The sequence below is a fragment of the Macaca nemestrina genome, chromosome 19 (genome assembly GCF_043159975.1).
Source record: "Macaca nemestrina isolate mMacNem1 chromosome 19, mMacNem.hap1, whole genome shotgun sequence".
Taxonomy (NCBI): domain Eukaryota; kingdom Metazoa; phylum Chordata; class Mammalia; order Primates; family Cercopithecidae; genus Macaca; species Macaca nemestrina.
In genome coordinates this window covers 17,539,556-17,556,030 of record NC_092143.1, presented here as the reverse complement: position 1 = coordinate 17,556,030, position 16,475 = coordinate 17,539,556, and the positions used below count along the sequence as shown (strand labels likewise).

Here is a 16,475-nt window from a genome sequence, read left to right as displayed (position 1 = left end):
TTTATAAAATTCTGTGTAATAGTTAAGCCTGTTTTTGTAAAGATACTGTGACGCATGGGAATACAGTATGGCCTTAACTTTTATCACCTTTGTTTTCTATATTTATCTTGTGTGCTCTGCTTGGCTTTGTGTTCTGAGAGGGCAGGAATCAAGTCCCCCTCAGAGGTCATTACTGTTGCTGGGTGAACATTAAATAGATACTCCATAAATGGATGCACACTTGAGTGAATGGTGGTGGACATACTTGAGTGAATGGTGGTGGAATTTTCTTTTTTCATGCAATTATATGTATTCTTTGCAAAAGGTATTTGTAGTAACTTCTTTGCAAAAGGGATTTATAGCAACTTTTTTTTTTTAATTTTGTTTTTTGAGATGGAGTCTCACTCTATCCTCCCCCACAGGTTGGAGTGCAGTGGCTTGATCTCAGCTCACTGTAACCTGTGCCTCCTGAGTTCAAGTGATTCTCCTGCCTCAGCCTCCCGAGTAGCTGGGATTACAGGTGCACGCCACCACACCCGGCTAATTTTTGTATTTTTAGTAAAGACGGGGTTTCACCATGTTGGCCAGGCTGGTCCTGAACTCCTGACCTCAGATGATCTGCCTGCCTCAGCCTCTCAAAGTGCTGGGATTACAGGCGTGAGCCACTGTGCCTGGCCTGTAGCAACTTCTAGAAGGAAGTGAGACTGGTAATTTATCATTGTATTTCTCTTTGGTTGAAAGTATGATGAGAAGACAATGTGCACAGTGAGATGATTCAGAAAACCTTACATAGAAAAATGTTTGTAAGAAAGGATTTGAAGTTGGAAAAGGAGATACTAGTTTTAAAATGGACTGTATGAAATTGGACTTCTAAAAAAAATCTATGGTCTATTTCACCGTTTTCTAAACTCACTTCACATTCAGTTGCCACTCATCTTGCAAGAATGTGCCCCAACTTTTACCTTTGACCACCTGCCAAACCAGGCTCAATCTAGCGACTCCTACCCCACCCTTCAAAGTGTATTTGTAATGGCATTTTTTCCTTGAAGCTTTTAGTTACTTCTCAATTCCGTGTGATCTTTTCCTCTTCTGAATTGTTCACTTTCTTTATATTTTTGTACTTATCAATCCTTTTATAATAAACATCTAAAAATTTCTAAAATCGCCATCTACTTATAAAGTCCTTAATAAATACTTACTGAACTGAATTGTTGGTTTTCCCACCACCAAGGCTAATCAAAATAATGTGATCATAAAACTTTAGGAAGAGAACATTTAGAAATGCTTTGAGCAGTGGAACCATTTCTTGCATTTAGTATTCACGGTGACTATTTTAAGGGGACATCAGTCACTTAAAATGATGGTTGATCAACCACATTGCATTATATGGCACCTACACATCAATTTCAAGGAACTTAGGAATGTGTGATGGGTCTTAGAAGCTGTGGTATAAATTGAGTATGTTGTCAACTGAAATAAGTAAAGATTACTTGGGTCAAGAGGGGAGTGAATTCAACGCTTGGAGGAAAGACGTGATTTGAGCTCTGATTAGATGTGAAATTTGGTTTAGCTGAAAATGGAGAGATGGAGGGGCAGGTCCTCTCATGAGAGAAAGAGGGAGTGAATGGAGTTGGTTGTGCAAGGATGTGGACATAATAGAATGAAAGTATGAAGAAATGAGCAGTGAGAAACTCCTAATTATGCATGGCATTTATCAAGTACCTTTCTTCTTAGAAAGCTCAAATTCTACATTTTTTAGTCCCCTTGGAGTAGAAAACAAATGACCTTATTTCCTATTCTGCTCTTCTGCTCTTTTGGAGATGTTGGCATTCCAGATGTAAAGTGATTAATGCTAATTACTTATCATTACCAAAAGCCTACATTTCCAGGTTTTATTGAAAGATTTTAGTTTTTGTTTTTATCCATAATTCATGAAAACTTCTTTTAATGGAAATAGTGATAATTCATTAGCATAGTGAAAAGAGTGGCATGCTAAAACATTTTTGCAGTTCATTTGATCGATTTAAACAGCAGCACTTAGAACAATTTCAGCTTATTTGAAGGCACTCTGCTATATAAAAATGTTAAAGGCAAGCCAGCTGCAGACTGCTGAGGAAAGAGTAAAGCCTATGTAAAAGAAAAACAGCACAAACGCTGCTCATTTGTGCTAGGGTTAGAGATCACCTTGGGAAGGAATTTCCACTACCAGGGTTCCATGAGGCTTGCCACATGTTTAAGGAATTTCATGGAATGTATGGAATGTCTTTTTGTCAGTTAACTGTTCCCAGAACCGGAAGTTCCTTTCTTACACAGCTTTGCTTTTCAGATGGAATTGTGATCCTCTTGGGAGGCTTTCATTTCACAAGATTCCCATTTTCCTTCCCAAAGAATTGGATCAAAGCAGAGCTGTCAGGTGGTGCTTGGGGCTCCGTGATTGTATATAGCCTTTGGTTCTCTTCTTGCCTAATGCTGCCAACCTAATTTATGGCGATAATGGTCCGTTTTCATACTCCCTCATGTAGCACATTTTGAATAGGGAGCTCAGAAACAAAATATCAGCCAGGCTGTATTAAATTACAATTTGCCCTGTTGACTTTTTGGGGTAGTTTAACGTGTTCTTTAATATTTATTCCCACTTAAATAGAAGGGAGAGAGGCTGGTATCTTCAAAAGCCTTGGCTTGATTCCAATTCAGTTATTGTATTCTGTCCGCTTCCATTCTTTGAGCTCTGTTGAGCTCTTTGCTGTATTCTCTGAGCTTTAACTTAACTGCAAGAGTTTAATGCCAACACTGTATTAGTAGATATTTGCTATTCGGAGTGGGAATCAACTTTACTCTGCACAGCTCCTAGTGGATAGTAATAAGTATAGAGTAGGAGGGCCAAACTGATGCTTATTTTGTTGATGGTGAAGCGTCATTGTAACTTGGCACTTGGGAACATAACTAACATCTTTGCTGATGACTTCTGAAATAATTCTTCAGAACTATTGCCAGTATGAGAATGCTGATGGAGACCAATACTCCTCTCCTCCCTCTCTCTGCTACTTCATGTCAGATAAACACATCTAACTCTGGAGCTCATTCAGACAACACGTGCATGTCAGTTTTGAAAACTAAGGACTCATGAAAATTTCTGTTTTTCTTTAGTGGCTGTAATTTTGATGTCACTCACCATGCTGTAAACTAATGGAGCTTTGAATGGGAGGAGTCACATTCCTCTTGTCATTTCTCTGGAGTGGTGAGGATGATGACACCAGAGCTGGCAGGATATTTGACAGTGACATCCGTAAAAGCAGGGCACACCCATTCCTCCCTGGTGATGTCTTCTGAATGTATAATTAATAAGAAGACCTTGGGGAAAGGCTGACTTTCTAAATAGTTGTTTTTTCCCCTAATTTTAAACTTTGTCAGAATGCATATTTACATTCCACATATTGTGTGTGTGTGTTTGTGTGTGTGTGTGTGTGTCTAGAAGTGCAACAAAGGGGAGATGTTATCTGATACATGTGATAAATATGTGCATGTTCAGATGTATTATTTCATTCAGTGCAAGGTTTTTCATAGGCAAATACCAGTGTCTTCTTGACATGCTCTGTGATTAGACTTTAAGCATTCTTTACAACCACAGGGCTTCGTTCTCCTTAATAATTTGGTCTACTTAATGTTTCCCAATTACCTTGTAGTTTTTGCTTTCCAAATCAGTGTTTCACAAAATGATTCATGAAATGCCTACGTCAGAATCACCTGTAGTGTTTATTGGTGCTATGGTTTGAATGTGTCCTCCAAAGTTAATGTGTTGGAAACTTAATCCCCCATGCAACAGTATTAAGAGGTGGGACTTTCAAGAGATGATTAGGCCATGAGGGCTCTACCCTCATGAATGTATTAATCCCCAATATCAAAGGGCCTGAGGCTGTGAGTTTGCTCTCTTGCTCTTCTGCTCTTCTGCCATGGGATGACACAGCAGGAAGGCCCTCAACAGATGCCAGCATCTTGAAATTGGACTTCCCAACTTTCAGAACTGTGAGAAATCAATTTTTTCCTTTATAAATTACCCAGTCAATGGTATTCTGGTTTTGTGTGTATGTGTTTTTTTTTGTTTTCTTTTTGAGATGGAGTCTTACTCTGTCGCCTAGGCTGGAGTGCAGTGGCGTGATCTCGACTCACTGCAACCTCCGCTTCCTGGGTTCAAGCGATTCTCCTGCCTCGGCCTCCTGAGTAGCTGGGATCACAGGCGCATGCCACCATGCCTGGCTAATTGTTTGTATTTTTAGTAGAGACGGGGTTTCACCGTGTTAGCCAGGATGGTCTTGATCTCCTGACCTTGTGATCTGCCTGCCTTGACCTCCCAAAGTACTGGGATTACAGGCGTGAGCCACCGTGCCCAGCTGGTATTCTGTTACAGCAATACAAAATAGACTAAGATAACTAGAAACACAGATGCCTGTTTTTCATCCCAGACCTGAATCAGAACTTACAGTGATGGGGCCCAGGAATCTGCATTATAACAGTGCATGCTAAAGTTTGAGAAATAGCCATACCATACGATTCTTTTTAAATGGTCTGTCTTCCAGTCCCCCTCTGTCTGTTGAACTCTTACTCATTTTCCTTAGGTAAAAGTTTTCACTTTTGTAAACACTTATGGTACTTCTTCCCACCACCCCCACCACTGCCGCCAGTAGGTTTTCAGTTTTCATCTTCTGCTTTATTTTATAAGAGCTTTGTTCTCAAATTGTTTCAAGTTCCTGGAGGGTGAAAACCATGTCTAATTCACATTTGTTTACTTCCAGCACCTTTGTGCATAGTAAGAACTCAAGAAATGTTTAGTGAATAATGGTTCAACCCTAGCACCAGACTTTTATTATACCTGGGAAACTTTTGGGTGTTAGGGTCTTTTGGTTTTTTTTTCCTTTCTATTTAGCTATCAGATATGCTTAGCCTATTTGTTATATGGTGTTTAGGCTACTGTCTAAGCACGTTTTCATGACCTAATTATTCTCACTTTTGCTTGTGTTCACTTTCTCATTTGTTTGGTAATCCAATATCCTTGATATAGATGCTATTTGGTTCTCCTTTTTATATATCTTTGTGTGACTTGAGTGGGATTTTATCCAAGTACACTTGTGAATCTTCTCTCCTTTGGTTTGAGAAGAGGAGCAGAAATAGTGATCCATTTTCTGCCTTTTTAAGGAATTGTTTTGTTTTGTTCTTTTAACATTTTTATTTGTCCTCCTAGTGTGGTGGTTAATATTAAACATCTCTTGAATATCATTGGCAATTAATGGGCTTACTGTGGGCAGATACGTTGGTGAGAAAATGAAAAAAAAATGTAGTCATGGATAAATTGAGTAAAGAAACCATCTCAAAACAGAGATGTTTAAGTGTAATGTGATAACATATTTCTTGGTATTTGATTCTTATATTGCTAATTTACAAAAGAATCAAAATGACAAATTTATGCAGCTTATGACTCATTGTTTTCCTGAATTTAGTTACTACAGACTTACTATAAATCTAGTGGCTGCTGTTTTCACATAATTACCATCTTATGATCTAGAGTGGTTCTCTATGTAATTTACTTACTGGACTCATGGAGCCTGCCACTGCATACCTCCCTCTCCACCACAGGCAGGAGCTGTGCCTTATTTGTTATTGTATCCATAGGATTAATCCAGCCTAAGGTTTGACACATAGTAACCAGTAAGTACCTCTTGTTTGAATTTCTTTAATTTTTATTTTTTTGTTGTTTGAATCATTTTAAAAGAAGGATTAAGAAAAGTTTTCTCTTTAGGGCTGGGTGTAGTAATCCCATGTACTGTGGACACTGATGTGTGGGAATTGCTTGAGCCAAGAAGGTCAAGGCTGCAGTGAGCTATGATCACACCACTGCACTCTAGCCTGGGTGACAGTGACACTTCATCACTTTAAAAAATAAATAATAAAGGTTTTTTTTTTTAATTAAAGAATTTTTCTCTTTAGGGAATGCTTTAATTTGCCTTTACAGCAAAATGTCCATGGCAATTATTGTCAGCAGTGAGAATTCTCTAGTTCTTTGATTATTACTTTTGAAAAATTATGTCTATGAGTTTTAGCTTTGGTATATTTATTCTGATTTTCAACATCTGTAGCAGTTCTTAAGAAAATTGTAAAATTCTTTCGTGACTGTAAATTTTAATTTTTACCTAAGTAAAATATGCATGTGCTTATTTTTGTTTTCTAGTTATATGAAAAGGTGATATGTTTGTTTTACTTGTACAGGGAGTCATTGATGGTGACTAGGATTCAGATAGGATGATTTGTTTATTTTGGCTCAAGTGCTGACAAGCGGGCTGTGTGCCGCATTAGCATTTGTGCACTGCTAAGCCTCCCAGATGATGGCAGGTGCTCACTGGGGACAAGGCTGGTGGACTGCTCGACCCTTGGAACAGAAGGGCATACGTAAGTTCATGTGGATTCATTTTAGAAGTCTTATAGGGACGACAGGAAAAGCACTGCACAAAGAAACTGAGAAGAGTTCAGTTACAGGCCAATAGGTTTGGGGGTGTGGACAACAGCGTGAAAGCCAAAAGGAGTTGAGTCACGCCTTCTGAAGGGTGGGTGTTCCCAGCAATTCTGAAGCAGGCACAATGGGTCAAATGTTTCTCATGCCAGTGCTGCCATAGATGAGTCCAAGAGGAACATGGAGCAAAAGGTATTCCCTTCCTTTCCTTATCCAGGAGAGACAGCCTCTCTCATGTCTTTTAGAAATTATTTGGCTTCCTTATGTGACTATTATTTCACATACAGGTTGCCCTATATCATAGTTGGATAGGGCAAGAATATTAAAACATGGCTGTAGGACAAACTTACCAAGCCAAAGAAGCAGCACACAAAATGAATCGGAATTTGAGGAGTTCATGGGAAAGGAAGTTGCTTACTGGGGGTCTCTGTCTCTCATTCGTTCATTTAACTGTTGTTTCTAAAGAGCAAGTATATTCAATATACATTTTTAAAAGCACTTTGATACACTTCCCAAGATTATTTCTTCTAAAGATAAAAAAGAAAAGTTACTCTGTCAAACTTAATGGTCTCAAAACCACAAGGTGTGCTCTTAAGAACAACAACTTGTGCTTGGTTTTATAAATTCTTCTGGAAAAAAGTAGAGAAACATAAAGTTTAAGTGTAATTCATTTTTACCCAAGTTTTTCTGTTTTATTGGAAAAGCATTAAGCTTTCTCTTTTTGTTCTCCCTTCCCCTAGTATATAAAATTTATTTAAATTGAATGGATAAGGTTGATTTTATCTATTTATGTGTTTATTTTTGAGAGAGCAAGACCACATCTCAAAAAAAAAAAAAAAGAAAGAAAAAAAGAAAGAGTGACTTATTTAATAAATATTGGTAACATAGCTAGCTACCAGAAAGAAAATAGTTGGCCCTCCACCTGACATTTCTTGTAAAACATGTCAGTTGGAATTAGGATCCAAATGTAAAAAATAAAATATATCTACATGTTAGAAGGAAACGTTAAGAGAACATTTGTACCACTTTGGGTGGAGTGAGAGGACCTTCTCGAGCAACATTAAAAACAGAGATCCCATAAAGGAAAAGATTGCCAAATTTGAGCAAATAAAAATTAAAAAAAAAAAATAGTGTGTGCCAAAAGTCACCATGAACAGAGTGGGAAACACCAGACAGCAGGCTGGCAGGACGTGTTTGTAGCATTTGACAGTACACGGCAGGTGGTATTCAGGGAATGCCTGCAAACTAAGTGGCAGGTGAACAGTCCAATAGAAAAGTGGGCAAAGGATATGAACGTGTATCTCAAAGAAGATTTGCAATTACCATTTTCTTCTTTGCAAAAAGCAGCTTTACTGAAAAATAAAAATTGAAACGACCTATGTAATTTTTGCCCATTAGATTGGCAACAGTTGAAAAGATGCTAACATTAAGTGCTAGCTTGGGTAAAGGGACCCTTTCTTACATGACTGAATGGGTGTATGAATTTCTGTAACTTTTTTTTGGAGTTTTGTAGTACATATTTAAACTCTACATACTCTTGGCGCCATCAGTTATACTTTTAGAAGTATAGGTTCACAGTCCCTTATCAAAACTCTTGAGGACAGTTGTGTTTTCAGATTAAATGGAGATAACATGGTGCATATACTGTACGTTATGTAACACCTCCAGCAGGGTTTGAGAGAGCACCCCATAAGGAGACACATTCATATTTCTAGAGAGATCAAATGATATTCACATCAGTTCAGATCAGCTTTTGCCACCACGTGAGTCAATTAAAAATCTTTCAATTTTCAGAGTCTCTTGGATTTCAGAATTAAGGATAAGGCCTATTAGGCACCTATAAGTACTGTAAAGTAAAATTATTGATGCACAACCGGATACATGAGTGGATGTTTCTTGCAGAATGGTAACAGAAGAAAAACTAGGAGTACTCCTAATGTCAATCAGTGGACGAACGGAATAAATTATGGTACATTTGTACTCTTTGTATTATGCAGCTGTCAAAAAGATTAAGTTGGTTTTTATGTACTGACTCAGTAAGATGATTTGTTTGTATTGGGTGAGTAAACAATTTGTAGAAAAAATATATGTGGTATAATCTCATTCAAAAAAATGTGGAGGGGGCTATCTCCTATTTATGCAGCTGTAAGGAGGAAAAGCTTTGGAAGGATATAGACCAAACTATTGACACTGCTTATCTCAGGAGGGTGGGATTTGAAATGAAGTGGGAGAGACTGTTAACTTTTTCTTTATATGCTTCTATAGTTTGACTCACCCTGTTAAAAAGAGCATTCTTGTTTTGGTAATCAAATAAAATCTTTCTCTTAAAAGAAAGTCTTACAGAGCACTGACAGCCTGGCAACTCCCTACTAAGGCAGAGCCACTCAAAGCCATTAGGGATCCTGCTTTTCATAATTGATGCAAAGTAGGGGACAGGCCCAGAGCGAGGCTCACAAGTCCAGCCGTTGAGCAGCTCTTTCATTGCTTAACACTGAAGCCTCATAGTTTCCAAAGTGGGCTAGCATGTGCCCCACAGAGGAAAAAACAAGTTAAACACGGTCTGTTACTGTGAAATGGAAATTTATTTACTTAGGGAGTCTTTTTAATTGACCCATTTGTGGTGAATAATATTGATTTCTCTCTATTAGAATCATTGCCTAAAACAAGTATGGTTTTCTCTTCCTGGGTGTTACTTGTGACATCCATTTTGAGCACATTTGGAATAGGTTTAAAAGTACAACTACTTCCATCATACTGTTATTTTAGTCAAGTTTTCAAGTGTATTGTATCTATCCCTAGTTCCTGGAAGAAAAATTACTCAAGACTTAGATATATCTAAAGCTAATTAATACTGTGTCTCCAAATAGTCATCATGCTGTTTATTTGATTTTATTTCCTAAATATGTACAAACATATATAGCCATTCCCTGTAGCTCACATGCAAAAATAGCTTTGTACGTACATTTTTGAGTATAGACAGATTGAATACATGTTAAGAAAATGAAAAAGATTAAGCACATCTTATGACAAAACAAGCCCAGAAGGAGGAAGTATGTGAGGATTGGTAGCATTTTTGTATATTTGTTTATTTCTTTCAACTTTGATACTGTAAAACATTGGCGCTTTTTTTTTTCTTTCGTGCCCTTGGATAAAAATGGCTCCACTTCATTTTCTAATGAGCATTGACTCCCAACTAGTTTTTTAGAGGCCAGAATCAAATAAGCTTGTTGAACCGTGGTTTACTTGTTTTAAAAACCTTTATATTGGCTGGGTGCGGTATTCATGCCTGTAATCCCAGCACTTTGGGAGGCCGAGGTGGGTGGATCACAATGTCAGGAGTTCGAGACCAGCCTGGCCAAAATGGTGAAACCCTGTCTCTACTAAAAATACAAAAATTAGCTGGGCGTGGTGGCAGGCACCTGTAGTCCCAGCTACTCCGGAAGCTGAGGCAGAAGAATTGCTTGAACCTGGGAGGTGGAGGTTGCAGTGAGCTGAGATAGCACCACTGCACTCCAGCATGGGTGACAGAGTGAGACTCCGTCTCAAAAACAAAACAAAAATTTTATATTTACCTAATAAAGGTAGAGAAGTTGGATGCATGAATTTGGTGCATTTAAACTTTTCTGATTAAGAAACTAAACACTCTTCCCTTTTATAGAGTTAAATAATTTGCTTAAGGGAGTAGCTTGGAAGATTACACCTCAAAATTTAGTAACTGGGGGAAAATTCCATTGAAAGTCAAGTGTAGACAGTGATACATTTACATGGTCTACTGTTGTCTAGATTAAAAGGGAAACTAAGAAAATACAGGGACGGAACCGATTGCTCTGTTCTCTCAATAGCAGTTTGAAGGTTTGCTGTTCTGGCTCTGCCATTGATTAGTCATGGCTATGAAGTTGGAGAAAGGAAGGAAAAGATAGGAACACTAGTAGATCACACCCCTAGATAGTTTAGCACATTTTGTGTCTAAATGTACAATGTCATTGTTACTGTATTTTCATTTTATAATGTAAATATAATAGGAAGTACAAATTAAAGCAGTGTTAGTAATTTAATAGTGATAGTATCAGCTTAATTCTACCATCTCTTCCCTGTCCCCACTTTGACCCCACCGTTGGCAAACAGTCATGCACATTGTTTGTTTGTTTAATTTGTTTATTTTAGAGACAGGGTCTTGCTCTGTGGCCCCAGCTGGAGCACAGTGGCACGATCACAGCTTATTACTGCCTCAGGCTCCTTGGCTCAAGTGATCTAACCGAGTAGCTAGGATTACAGGTGCACATCACCACACCCAGCTAACTTAAAATTTTTTTAGTAGAGATGGGATCTCGCTGTGTTGCCCACTCTGGTCTTGAGCTCCTGGCCTCAAGTGGTCCTCCTGCCTCAGCTTCCCCAAGTGCTGGGGTTACAGGTGTGAGTCATGGCACCGGCCTTTGCACTTTGTTATAGGGCGCTTAGGATACCTAGTTTGAAAGAGACTTCAGGTTTGTTTGCAGACATACTACAATTATAGTTTTCTGTCTCTATCAAGTATACTTAGTTGATTGTGCTTTTCTGTGATGCTTGGTATCAATAACTAAAAGTGTGCCTTTGGAGTAAGTCAGACCTGAGTGATGCTCATTGCTATTTGCTAAATATAATACTGTGACTGAAGTAACTTCATTTTAATCATTAATATTACTCTTGATTATGTGCTGCATAAATGTTAACTTCTTTTCTGTAGTGTGAACTCTATATTGTAGAACAAATGAACCTGAGTTATATTTCTTTCTTTAAAACATACTGCTTGTCCTGGAAAGTGAAGTCAGTCTTTTCAGGTTGTTGAGTAGTTTGGGAGCACTGGGCTGTGCTTGAATTGGTTTGAATGTAAATACAGTGTTCAGAATATTCACTGTCCTCCATTACTGATAATGCTACTCTTGGTAGGGGAAAATGAGAACAGTAAGATAGTGCTGTTCTGAGGCCATTCTTTGACCTGTGGCTTAGAATTATGAGTGATAGATACTTATTTATATTAAACTCTTTAATAAGCTTTAACAAAAGAGGAGGAGGAGAGATGAAAAGTTGTAATGACATCAAAAGGCAGTAGATTCATAATTGCATGCAGTAGTCATACAGTTTCTGTGGGCTTGTTTTTTTTTTTGTTTTTTTTTTTTTAAATCTATGAGCTTGGAAAATTAAAGAAAATGACTTCAAAGGCCCCTTCTATTCTCATTTTTCAGTAACACATGAGAAAAAAGAAAGGTATATCCACTGCTTTAGTCTGTTTGGACTGCTATAACAATTTACCTCAGAATGGATAATTTATAAACAACAGAAATGTATTACTTACAGTTCTAGAGGCTGTGAAGTCCAAGATCAAGGCACCAGCAGGTTTGGTGTCTGGTGAGGACTCATTCTGTGCTTCAAGGATGCAACTTTCTCCTTGTGTCTTCACGTGGCTGAAAGGGCAAGGCAGCTCGCTTCAATTTATTTTACAGGGGCACTAATCCCAATTGTAAGGACAGACCCTCATAACCTAATTACCTCCTAAAGACCCTATCTCTTATCACATTGGGGATTAAGTTTCAACATGGGGATTTTCCTTTTGTTTTTATTTTCATTCTTTCATATATATATATATATATATTTTTTTTTTTTTTTTTTTTTTTTTTGAGATGGAGTCTCACTCTGTCACCCAGGCTGGAGTGCGGCTGTCTCCTGGGTTCACACCATTCTCCTGCCTCAGCCTCCTGAGTAGCTGGGACCACAGGTGCCTGCCACCATGCCCGGCTAATTTTCTGTATTTTTTAGTAGAGATGGGGTTTCACCATGTTAGCCAGGATGGTCTCGATCTCCTGACCTCGTGATCTGCCTGCCTCAGCCTCCCACAGTGCTGGGATTACAGGCGTGAGCCACCGCACCCGGCCTATTTTTTCTTTTTTTAGGTAGAGTCTCACTCTGTTGCATAGGCTGGAGTGCTGTGGCACCGTCACAGCTCACTGCAGCCTCAACCTCTGGGCTCAAGCCATCCTCCCACCTCAGCCTCCCAAGTAGCTGGGACCACAGGCGCATACCACCCTGCCTGGCTAATTTTATTTTACTTTTTTTAGAGATGGGATCTCCCTGTGTTGCCCAGGCTAGTCTTGGACTCCTGGGCTCAAACAGTCCTCCCTCCTTTGTTTGCCTCCCCAAATGCTGGGATTACAGGCATGATGTTTTTTAAAAGCCACAGGTTTCTTGTCCTTTTAAAGCATCAAGTAGAATTGTCCCTGGCTATGATTATAAACTGACCACTGTAGTTAGTACAATCATCATTAAAATATTTTTTAGTAATCTTAAATTCTGTGATGCTCTGATTCTCTTCCACTTACCTACATTGAACAGCTATGAAGAAATATCTGTAGCCTCATTGAATGCAATGGTAGCACTGAAATATTAGTTTAAAATAAAATTATTTAAAATATTTCACAAAATGTGTGTGTACGTGTGTGTGTATGTGTGTGTGTATATATATATTTATATATTCTTTCTAAAACCAATTTTATCTTGGAATCTGGGTCTGTGTGCATTTCATCATTTATCTGGCTTACCTGGCCAAGCGTGGTTGCTAACACCTGTAATCCCAGCACTTTGGTAGGCTGAGGCAGGTAGACTGCTTGAGCTCAGGCCTTTGAGACCAGCCTGGGAAACATGGAGAAATCCTGTCTTTACCAAAAATACAAAAATTAGCTGGACGTGGTGGTGCACACCTGTGGTCCCACCTACTTGCGAGGCTGAGGTGGGATTGCTGGAGCCTGGGAAGTCAAGACTGCAGTGAGCCATTATCACATCACTGCACTCCAGCCTGGCTGACACAGTGGACCCTATCTCAAAATAATGAATGAATTAATTAATGAAAATACCTGGCTTACCTATTATGGCAGATCTGAAAGTCTTATATTTTGTTACAGAGACAGAGATTTCTAGACTTTTCCTCTATACTAGGGTGCTGTCACCTGGCTGTCTCCTTTTCATTCTTTTTAAATGAAGGTAAAGTGAGGAAAGGTCATCCATTCACCCTTTTGATCTCTTATCTCTCATAACTTAAACATTGCTTCCAAGTATGTGTTTCACTCATTTCAGTTACTCGAGGGAAGGGAATTCTCTGTGGACCTCCCCCTCTGTCTTTCCCTGAAAGCGTATTTGGATCTGCAAATGTCCTGTAATCTGACTGCTTTCCACATCTAGAAAGGAAAAGTGGAACTCTAAGAAGGCTAAGGGGTACTTACCACTAGTTGATGTTGGTTGATACGCTCTGATCAAGAACTTAAGTTCTCAGAAACAATCTATGCTTTATTTGATAAGTCTCTGCTGAATACCATGTCCTTCTCTGGGAAGAGTTTGGGGGATTGGCTGCACAGGGAGGAATGCAAAGGGGGTGGAGAATGTAGTGAGAAGGAGCAAGACTTTGAGGATACTTTTAAGTCAGAATCAGCTCTTAAAATTTATAGGTCTAGGGTAAAAGTATAAATGGAGAGCCACATACCATATATCTGAATATTTAAGTTATAACCAAGCTAAGAAACTGTTAAGTAAAATATGTTCTCTCCCCCTACCTTGTCAAATATAAAAATAATGTCCTGGAAGCACAGATTCCAATTTAGAATCCTCAGACTCCCAGGGATTCTGCACTGAATGTGATAACATGTGCAGAGCTGGGCCAGGGACCCCACCTCTTCTCTTCCCTCCTCTAGCTCCGTTCCTCACCATAACAGGGGTGTGGACACTGAAACCCATATGTCCAACCTCTGCCCGTGCTAGGGCACATGGGTGCACACACTGGTGGGAGGATGAACCCAGGGAAGAACCCACACAAGGTCTAGAGGCAAGGTTGGTATGCAGGGTAAGGAATTCCAGTCTCCTGCTTACTCTTAGTATGGAGAGGGCACTTCTCCAATGGGAATATAATATGCGCCACATATAATTTCAATAATGTATCCTCATTTAAGCCAATGTATCAATTGTTATCAGTTCTAAAAAGTTAATGAGATAGTTTACATTCTTCTTTTTTGTACTCAGTCTTTGAAATCTACTCTGTATTTTGTATTTCAAGAACATCTCCATTTGGACTAGTCCCATTTCAGGTGCTCAGTGCTACCTGGCACTTGTGTTATACTGGACCTTGCAGCTCTAGGGAAAGGGTGCCCCAATTCCTTGTTCTGTAGGGGGCACTTGGCACCTAGGACTGAGGGCAGTTCTCTTTACATAAATCTGGTAGTGTTTTCTTATTTAGCTGATGCAGAGAATGGTTTTCTCTCTTTCTCTTTATAATTAGAGGTGGTGGCCATTATCACTTTCACAATGTTCATATGTACATAAAATGAATAGGAGACACTTGTTAAGAGTTTTTTTTTTCCTTTTCTATTTATTTATTTATTTTATTTATTTATTTTGTTTTGAGACGGAGTCTTGCTTTGTCACCCAGGCCGGAGTGCAGTGGCATGATCTTGGCTCACTGCAACCTCTGCCTCCCTGGTTCAAATGATTCTCCTGCCTCAGCCTGCCGAGTAGCTGGACTACAGGCACCCGCCACCACGTTCGGCTAATTCTTGTATTTTTAGTAGAGGTGGGGTCTCACCATTTTGGCCAGGCTGGTCTCGAAGTCTTGACCTCAGGTCATCCACCTGCCTCGGCCTCCCAAAGTGCTGGAATTACAGATGTGAACCACTCCGCCCAGCCTTCTTTTCCATTTAAAACTTGTTAACTGCATTTTACTCATTCAGCATGTTGCTGCTTTCCTTTATCCTCAGGAGTGATATCCTAGTAAATTTGTTTGCACAAATGAATTAAACACCACCACCCCCCAAGTTATTGACCTATGCTTTTCCAAAAGCTTATGCTTTCATTTCTCATCTTGAGTAATTACTAGCTCTACAATCTTTCTGTTCCCCATTTTGGAAAAGTTTCCGTGCTCTATTATGTTGGATAATGTCTAGTGGATATTTTTCTACCTAGAGGAACTTTTTTTTGAGTTAATTTAATTGCATGCAAATTTTTAAACTGGCCCATTCTCTCAAACGGGGAAAAATATCTAGAAAGTGGAATGCTGTTTTTGTTTGGATTAGAACAGCAGTTTCATCTGGGATGCCTAGGATAAACATTTTGTATCAGATAGAGTTGCCAGATTTAGGTTAGGGGCCTAGGGGAGGAAGCACCAGTTAAATTTGAATTTCATATTTCATATAAACATTGAATAACTTTTTTCAGCGTAAGTGTGCTCCATGATGTAATGTTTGGGGCATACTCTTAAAAATATTTATTGTTGATCTGAAATTTAAATTTAACTGGATGTACTGTGTTTTAAATGGCAATCTTATTTCAGGACTCCTTTGCTCTCTAAAATATTGAGGCCCTTAAGCAACTTTTATTTATGTCAATTATATGTATCGGTATTTGCTGAATTACAAATTTAAACTAAGAAATATAGCCTGGGTGCAGTGACTCAGGCCTGTAATCCCAACAGTTTGGAAGGCCAAGGCAGGAGGATCACCTGAGGTCAGGAGTTCGAGACCAGCCTGGCCAACATAGTGAAACCCTGTCTCTACTAAAAATACAAAAATTAGCCAGACGTGGTTCTGGGCACCTGTAGAGTAATCCCATTACTTGGGAGGCTGAGGCAGGAGAATTGCAACCCAGGAGGTGGAGGTTGCAGTGAGCCGAGATCACACCACTGCACTCCAGCCTGGGCAATAGAGCTAGATTCCATCTCATGAAAAGAAAAGAAATATTTTAGACTAGGCATGATAACTCATGCCTTTAGTTCCAACACTTTGGGAGGCCAAGACAGACAGATCGCTTGAGCCCGGGAGTTCGGAACCATCCTGGGCAAAACGGCAAAACTTCGTCTCTACAAAAAATACAAAAATTAGCTGAGTTTGGTGGTGCGTGCATGTAGTCCCAGCTACTCAGGAGGCTGAGGTGGGAGGATCACCTGAGCCCAGGAGGTTGAGACTGCAGTGACCCATGATCCCACCAC

At 39.2% G+C, this 16,475-nt stretch overlaps 1 protein-coding gene and 1 long non-coding RNA gene across 6 annotated transcripts in view; one reads left to right on the top strand and one right to left on the bottom strand.

Annotated features, from left to right (window-relative positions):
• LOC105477008 (PH domain and leucine rich repeat protein phosphatase 1) overlaps window positions 1-16,475 on the top strand; it is a 267,523-nt gene that overhangs the window by 164,765 nt on the left and 86,283 nt on the right. The gene's annotated exons all lie outside the window — the stretch shown is intronic.
• LOC105477006 (uncharacterized) overlaps window positions 1-16,475 on the bottom strand; it is a 99,433-nt gene that overhangs the window by 19,792 nt on the left and 63,166 nt on the right. For all 5 annotated transcript variants that reach the window (XR_011616828.1, XR_984392.3, XR_011616829.1 and 2 more), the window contains 2 exons: window positions 13,729-13,852; window positions 11,811-11,919 (listed from right to left, as the gene is read on the bottom strand). This is a non-coding gene — a long non-coding RNA (uncharacterized lncRNA). The remainder of the gene's footprint in view (window positions 1-11,810; window positions 11,920-13,728; window positions 13,853-16,475) is intronic.